This window comes from Morone saxatilis, unplaced genomic scaffold (genome assembly GCF_004916995.1).
Source record: "Morone saxatilis isolate NCDOM2014 unplaced genomic scaffold, NCSU_SB_2.0 Contig4, whole genome shotgun sequence".
In the NCBI taxonomy this organism is placed as follows: Eukaryota; Metazoa; Chordata; class Actinopteri; family Moronidae; genus Morone; species Morone saxatilis.
In genome coordinates, this window is record NW_023339984.1 from 8,630,931 (window position 1) to 8,639,450 (window position 8,520).

Here is an 8,520-nt window from a genome sequence, read left to right on the forward strand (position 1 = left end):
ACCACTACCACCACCACCACCACCCAGTGCATAGTGGGCATGTGCACATCTGAACACACATATAAGAATGAACAAACCACAGAGGAGGTAACAAAAGAAGTGGGTTGTAGTTAAGTACAGATATACACAGCCCTTAATCTGCAGATGCCACCCGGCACATCAGATTGCACCACCCTGTGTAGTATATAGGGCAAAGCGCAGCCCCCCCCCCCCCCCNNTTCCTGACTTCATCTCACTGTTATCTATACTCATTCAATACCTTTTGAATTAGACCTTTCAGGGATGTAGCTTAAACTAGTTCATCCACTGGGTGTGTGAAAACGTCTCAAATATTTTCAATAACACTCAAACAAGAGTCTAGTGCAACATGTGTACTGTATATGTGAGTAATAATGTTATATTTGGCCAGTGCGTCATATTGCGAATGTGGCTCCACTGGCACAAATAATTAGAAAAATATGAAGCAGTGTCTTCGTTAACCTAAAAACACAACAGATGCATATGCATGAAATCACATTTTAATTTTGTCATTTAAATAATTTCTTGTTCTTCATTATGTAAGTAAACATTACAGCACTGAGCTTTAATTGGTATTAATTCATGCTTTTGCCCTTCGGATATTACACTGCAGTAAAAATTACACGTCTGTATGGGGGAAGAGAATTGGCTGGGGTTTATTTCCAAGCGTGCTCTGCCGCAGAAAACAAATCACTACAATGTAATTCATAGAGTTCAGTCCTCGTGCAAGGATTGTTTTGATAAAGTAGAATGCAAACAAGTTCACACAAGGACGCGACGAGAGCGAGCTCCAATCTCCTGTTTTTGTCTTCCAGTGGCGAGAAATTTAAAAATGCTCATCCTTACTTCCTGCAACCCCAAATTCCAAGCAAGGCCAAATTTCTCATACAGCCTTCAAAACGAGCAGAAAAGGAAATTTCATCTTAAGATTTCATCAACAACCAATATGCTGTTTTATGTAAATTGTGTTACTATCTTCCTAACATTTCTTCTTGTTTCAAGTTGAAAAATCGCCCTATTGTTTATATGAATGATGTGGTGTAGAGCGCGGCTGTTGTGTTCATTTTGTTGTCGACTGATTGCGGTCTCAGATTAAGTGCTTTTTCTTCTATCAACATGATCAACAGACACAGGCATCATATTGTGCTAAAGCAGGGAGTTGTTATCAGTTTGATGGCACTAACCTGGTGGCCAGTATGTTATTTCTGGAGTTCAGCTCTATTTGCACTCACTATTGCACTATTAATACGACTATAATAAGCAGAGCCCTCGGGATCCATTCAAACAGCAATATTGCTTGGTTTCCTATTCATTACAAGAGGAGGCATTTTCTAGGTGTTCTCTCAGCGGATTGTGCTGTATCTCATGTGAAAGGAGCTCATAGAGTTGTACAATACTGTGTGTTGCTATGGCAATAATTGAAGTCCAAGTCAAGTGTTCGCATGGATGGTGCTTCCTATAGTTAACAAAGAGAAATAGAGGTATACTTTAGACAGTGTATGTTGCTAGACAGGTACATGGTGAAGTTCATCATATTTTCAAAGAATGGTCACAAAAAACAGATTTTGATGGTATAAAATTACCCAAAAGCAAAACTCAATTAGAATCCCCTGTGGTTTTAAATGAACACTGCCTGCAGCTTGAGAAACAAGTCTTGGGATATGTTTTTGATGAGCAGGGTTTCAAGCAAACAGGTCAAATATTACTTTTAAAAGTTTTACAGAAGCAGATTCGTCAAGTCTCAAAGCAAATGTAGAATAATATCTGCTATTTGTGTTGGGAAGTTACAAAGTACATTTATTGTTTTGTGGCACTTAGACTTAGATATTGCTTTTTCACACTACTTTGAACTTCTACTCTGCTAAATTTTAGGTGAAAATATCCACTCTATTTATTTAACAGCTATAGTTAGTACTGTAGTAACATGATCAAGTATTTACATAATAATAAAGCATATCACCGACTTATAAAATCTGATACCTTGTTATAGATTAAAATACCCAACTGTTTTTATAGTTAAAATCTGCTTTGCTCAACAAGCCACAACATTAAATCCTGCTCACATGTTGATGCATCAGTAATATAGTGTAACACTCTGAGGATGATACCTTTTGTACATTTTTAGTACCAAAATAGCTCCTTCGCGATGTTTTAGACGGTATGCATATTGATTTCCTGGTCCTTGTACTTTAGTGTTTTCCTTGTCTGAACACTAAATAACCTCTGTTTGCTGAGAGGTACAGATTAGTGAGGTTGCACAGCAGTTCGTCTCAGTTCACAATGCTAAACTTAGCCGAGCTTTTCCCTCCGGTGTGCTGTTAGGCTATTCCATCTGATAATGTGTGGTAAAAGTAGAGAGAGGAAAAGACCTCTTTCCCCTCACACAAGACGAAAATCAGCCTGTTGTTTCTTTCCTTTGACCTCAATTACTATCAGGGCATGTCTTACTATAGGGGCATGTTGAGTCATGCCTGCTCCGGGAGTTGTGTGTCTTTGTGTGTGTGTGTTTGTGTGTGTGTGTGTGTCTCTGTGTGTGTGTATCTCTTGTGTGTATGTGTGACAGCGATTGTGTTCATTTTAGCCAGGTACGGTACAGTAGGTGGGGGCCAAAAGGTGCATTAGTCTTGGCTGAGATGTTCCCTTGAGTGATGCCGGCACATGTGGGTGGGTTACCGGAAGGAGGGAGAAGGCGCGGGAGGAGGGAGGAGGCAATGAAAGGAGAGGAAATAGCAAAACCATGTCAGACATGACGGGAGCTGAACAAAACCCAGCTCGCTGTCAGGAGCCGCTGCCACGGCAGCTGCCAGCTCTGCAGCCTCACCTCCGGCTTGGACCATCTTGACAAAACGGCGCTTCGCTGATAGGAAGCAGGGCACACGTCTCCATGCTGTTTACACTTCGGGAAGGAAAATTAGGAAATTATCTAAATTTGCTCAGAATACTAAAAGTTCCATTTAAATCTGATCAACAGCTTGAACTTGAACACTGATGGGGGATGATGCCTCCTTAGCTGGAGTGGGTTTGACCTAAGAAACTAATGTTATAATTTGCACACCGAAGTGGTTTTAAACATAAGACCTTGATGGGACTTGCTTCCCATTTCCTCATTTTTTTCTTGCCACGGCTGTGCACTTAATGAATTGAAGTAGTGATTAATTAAATGAAAGTGCTCGCCGGATGGAAAGACACTTCACCCCTGTGTTCTGAGTATGTGAATCAAGCCTTTATGGAGTGATGGCAAGGTACTTGTATTTGTTCCTTGTGTGCACGCAAACATGAGGTTACTGTCTGCTGGAAGTATATCACAGAGGGAAGGAAGCTGCTGTGCTCTGCAGATTTCCCGCCATCCTAGCGACCAATTTATTAACTTTCACAGTTATTAACTTTCACTGTGTCAATACATCGTTACAGCGGGAAAGAAAAAAAGCAATACGCTGCTACTCTGTAAATGACTACTATCTTTTGGATTTCATCAGGTGGAGGTTGCAAGCAGCTTCTCATAAAACAAACAAACATTCACCATATGAGACGCTTGATCCAGTAAGTTGCGCTAGTTTATTGCGACTGCACTTTGTCTGGTCCTCCCTCCGAGCTAATTTGTTAACACTGAAGAGCTAATTTCCCCCCAGGCATCATGGGCAGTTTGACTGACGGTCTGAAACTCGCATTTGCACGTTGCCGCCCTGCAAAAAAAACCCCATCAGTCTTTCCCCCTCTGCTGGAATGTGCAAGTACGTGGTGTGTTGCCAATTAATGTGTTCAAATGTGTGTCAGCCAATGCAAGTAGAAGCAAAACAAATGGCTCGTTCATTCGCGGTGTTGAATGGATATCTGGGTCCTGTCATAATGAGTAATGCTAATTATGCTTAGCGGCATCATTGGTCAAAGTGTCAAAAGCCATCAAGTCGATTTGAGGAGTTTGTCACGATCGTTCCCGCGGCTGGCTCATGAATTCATCATTACAGAGGTACTATCTGTCATCCAGCTGCAAGTCTCAATAAAATAGCTTATTTAGTCTAATTTATTTTTTTTTTCAAAAGTTGGGATCACCTTGGCATAACAAGCAAGAGTGATTGCACCGATTCCAAGCCACAAATTCATCCCATGCAACGCAAACATTGTTTTCTTGACGCCGTTCTCTCGAATGCTCTGTCTGCAGAGTTCTTTGACAGTTTAGTGCCTGGATAATTTTGCACTCCACGTTAAAAAAGCCTTTGAGATTTCGCTTGCCTTAGGCCATATGTAAACGTAATTTACTTGGGAGAACCATTTGCCTGAACTGTTTCTCACTTCAAGATAAATAATCCCTCATGCATTATTGAAAATGCTATACATTTTCCTGAGTGAGAGAATGAAAGTAGTCTTGCAAGTTGACTTATTTTATTTTCCTGCCCCCCTCCAGAAAATGTCATTCGTTGCAAACTAGGAAGTGGGTGTGACAGGCTCCCATTGGTCTAATCAAATAACGGTATCCAGATTCATGTGCTAATTAATCACTAGCTCTGGGGGGCCGGACCCATCCAGCGAGTCTCGGTAGAAAAAGAGACATTTGATCTGTCGAATCAGCTCCTTCGCCATCTCCTCCTCTCTCTTCCATCTATCTTACATTAATTCAATGAAGTCAGAATTAATTTGAATGCAGCCCCCCCCCCCCTACACACACACACTTGACACGTTTCCAGTTTGTATTATCTGCTACACAATCTGAGCCTCTTTTTTTTTTAGAATAAAACATGCTCACATTCTAATAGCACAAACTATTTTTCCTCCTTTTCTGGGAACATATTTGGCACTTTGCCCGACTTTCCGGCTGCCTAATTGTAGAGAGCATTATTGAAAAATTATCTGCTGAGTCTGAGTTTACGCAATTAATCTGAAGTCTGAAAACTGATCTAAAACCATGTTTCTCTGGTTGAGAGCTGTCACAAGTCCCTGACATCTGTTTATCCGAGTAAGGGTGACTTATTCAATCAGACTCATTGTAATTGTGTGTGGTGGTTGACCTTAACGCCTTCTCCCTGACACGTTTTCTTGAGAGATGAAATGAAATACAAGCTCCCGAAGGCCCCTGTTTTGTTACTAATGATGACTTTTAAATGTCATTGTTACTCTGCTCCGGTCTGCACTCCAGTGCTCGGTGGTTCAGAGAAGGTAATGGGGACTTCACTCTGTATCAGTGACCCAAGAATGAGCTCTCCTTTTTTAAACAGCAAAATTTCTCCTTTCTCACCCGCAATCAAAACTCAAAAGCATTTCCCCCTCGGAGGGGTTTTTAAAAGCTCTGCGGGGGAGCGACATTTTCCAAATGAACATTATTCTCTCTGACCTTTCTGTTGCCCTTTTTGGTGAGTAATTGCGCTTTTTGAAATATTCATTTGTGAGTTATGTCATTTGCAAGCATCGTGATTGAAAACGCTGCTCTGCGGTGTGAAAGTAATGGAAGTATCCGGCATGACCCTTTATAGTTAGCTTTCCCCAAAACTGCTCCTTCTTATTTTTTCCCCATATTCAGCAGTGCGCTTGTCAGAGGAATTATCCAGGGAGAATCTTCAGTGGAGAAAAAAAAAAAAAGAGATACCCACTGCATATAAATACTCTTCTAAAGTATTAACTGCAGAGAGGGAGAGAGAAATGCATTGAATAGAAACATGGGAACTTAGATAAGAGGATGGACTTTCAATAAGACTGTTTCGATTTTCGATAGCTCTGTCAATGATGTGTTCAGGTAGACAGCGGTACGTGCCAGTGGGGCAGGATGCTGGCTCCCGCACCCGAGGAATATGAGCCCTATCAATCACCGCCTCCGGGCCCAAATGTAATTACACTACAGTTGTTGACTAGCCGGGTAATCCGAGACATCACTGGCATGCATTTACTTGCTTACATTAGGGGATTGCTGGTGCCCATGTTGACGGCGTCATGCTCGCTACTCTGTGATGTTTTTTTAATGCTTCTTTTGGGGGACGCTGGCGGCCTGAATTGAACCCTCGCCTTTTACAGGCTTAGAAGAATTATTCTAAGCTTTTTTTATTTCGTAGCATATAATAGAGGTCAAATTAATCAAGAGTCATAACACAAAGCTGTATAATAGAAACCGTTTAACAGAGCTTTTTGTGTTTTTTTTTTTTTCCTACGCTTTGGTCAGCAGCTCTAGAAAAAAAAACCCTGCACAAAAGCATGCATGAAGATCAATAATCAAACCAAGATTGGTCTTTTTCATTAAGTCAATATATCTTTTTTTTTTATATATCTTAGCACACCTGTCTAAGTCAACCTGTGTTATCCCTTTTCTTGGCCGTCTTTCAGTTTCAAAGAAGTTTGATGTGATACAGACCAGTACTTTTCAGGGGGTGGAATACATTTTCCTATTAAGAGGAAGATAATTGATGGCTTTCACCACCAGAATGAATACAATTATTCCAATCTGTGATTTGTCAATGGCAATTGCTTTACTATGTTGGTGTTTGAATTATTTGTGAGACTAAATGAAATGACACGATAATGAGGGGGCTTCTTTTGTTGTTTCACCTCACCACGTGTCTTTCTTGTGTTTCTTATGTGTCTTGTTTACTGACAGGAAAATATTAGAAGTAGTACCTGATGACATTTGAAAAAGCTGGAAATGGCGAAGACTGAGATGCTTTAACCACCGCTACCTGTATGACAAATATCAGGATGTGTTTTTTCCCCACAAAAGACACGTGCCTCTATTATTGGTATTTTTATCCCAGGTAGAAAAACACATTTATTTTCTATATGTCAGTTCTTCTAATGTAAAATGATAGCACTTTTTTTGTTTCTAACACAAGAGCACTTTAATTGGATGACAAATAGTAGGAGATATATATAGTATTTTCAGGGGAGAATATTGTGAAATATCTGAAAATCACATGCACTTGAAGCTCTAACATGTGAAATGTTTCATGTGTACGAAATTCCTGTGTGCTTCTTCCATCAGACAAGGTTTCAAGGTACCCCTTTAATTTAAGTAGAAAAGAAATCCCATCCAACTTGAAGTTTACAGTGACTCGTAGTGTGTGCTTGCATTCTCTGTGTGGTTTTATTCCGAATAGAGTAAGTCGTGGCAACTTGGTTGAACCTAGCTGTTTTAAGACGTGTAATTAACTATGACTACCCAGTCTTGATAAAACAGAACCAGGATGAGGTGATACAGAAGGAAAATGCCGTGTGAGTCAGCATGATCCTGAACAAAGTAAAATTAAACTTCTGTTGGAAAATAGTCATTATTCCAGTTACAAGGGGCAACATGAGCAATTCTTCTATCACCTGAATGACGACCATGTTATATAATATGATGATTGCATAGCTGAGAAAAAAGCAAGGACAGAAAATGTCACACTTTATCAGACGCAGTTCAGACAGAGTAGTTTATTACGTAGGCATTTGACATTTCATACCCTAAAACATTGCAGAAGTAATGAGACGATTGATACCATAAATAAAATATGTGTGACAAAATAAGTCCACCCCAAGGTCCACTTACTAGCTTTTTTTTGGGGGGAGGGTTTTTAGCCTGAGATTGGGAGTCTGGAGTGTCAGTTGTGTGATAACAATTGTGCTTCCATTGAGATGTGGTTGAAAGCTTTGAGAAAAGCTTATGGACCTAAAGTTGACCTTATTTTATCACACCCACACACAGATCCTAAGGTAAAGAATTAACTGCTCAATAAATGCTATGCTAAAGTATTTATAATATTACTTATTTTGTTGGTTGCAAGATACGTGAAAAGGAGCCTGTTTTTACTGTGATACAAGGTCCAGTTAGTAGTTGTCGACGCTTTCAGTCACATGACCTAATGGAAATTTGAATCTGTACCAGAGAATCTTTATTTGAAAAAAAAAAAATGTATTGTTAGAAAGGTAAATGTGACAATTAATCATGATGATTGATATTGACGACCGGTGATATTGCCTATCCCTATTTTTACATGTGAAAACACTCTATGCTTTTTTCTCTTCCCTCCTCTCTCTCTCTTTCATTCTGTCTGTCCCTTTGTGATGAATGTCTGTGCTGCACGTCGTCTAGCGGTGGCTCTCGCGGCTCAGGCACTCGTCTGAAAGGATGTTTATAAAAATCTATAACTGCCACAGTCCGCCTACAGTCACTCAGGCCAATGTTTACGTTTCTCGCTCATTTTTTATTCTCGCTGTAAACACAGAACTCCTGCAGTCTGTTGTGCACATGCTTCCCCGTGCATGAGCGCCGACAGACGCGTGTGGGTGTGCGTGCGTGCGTGCGTCTGAGTCAAGGAGAGGGGAAAAACAGCAACCTCTGAACTGCCGCCGCCCGGTCCCGCTAGCCCTCCTGGCCATTTTGACTCTGCAGTAAACAGCAGATTTTTGCCAAACAGACTCACAGTTTTGGCTTGAGGCACCGAGCACCTTTTGACCCTCTGCCTCCTGCCGGCATGTAGCTTAACTGAAGTGCATTGTGTCACCTTAAAAGACAAAGCATGAGGCTGCTCTTATGATTTATAGATT

General features: G+C 40.7%; 1 protein-coding gene across 1 annotated transcript in view; it reads left to right on the top strand.

The window, feature by feature from the left end:
- LOC118338178 (adhesion G protein-coupled receptor L3-like) overlaps positions 1–8,520 on the top strand; it is a 225,448-nt gene that overhangs the window by 87,373 nt on the left and 129,555 nt on the right. The window lies entirely within an intron of this gene.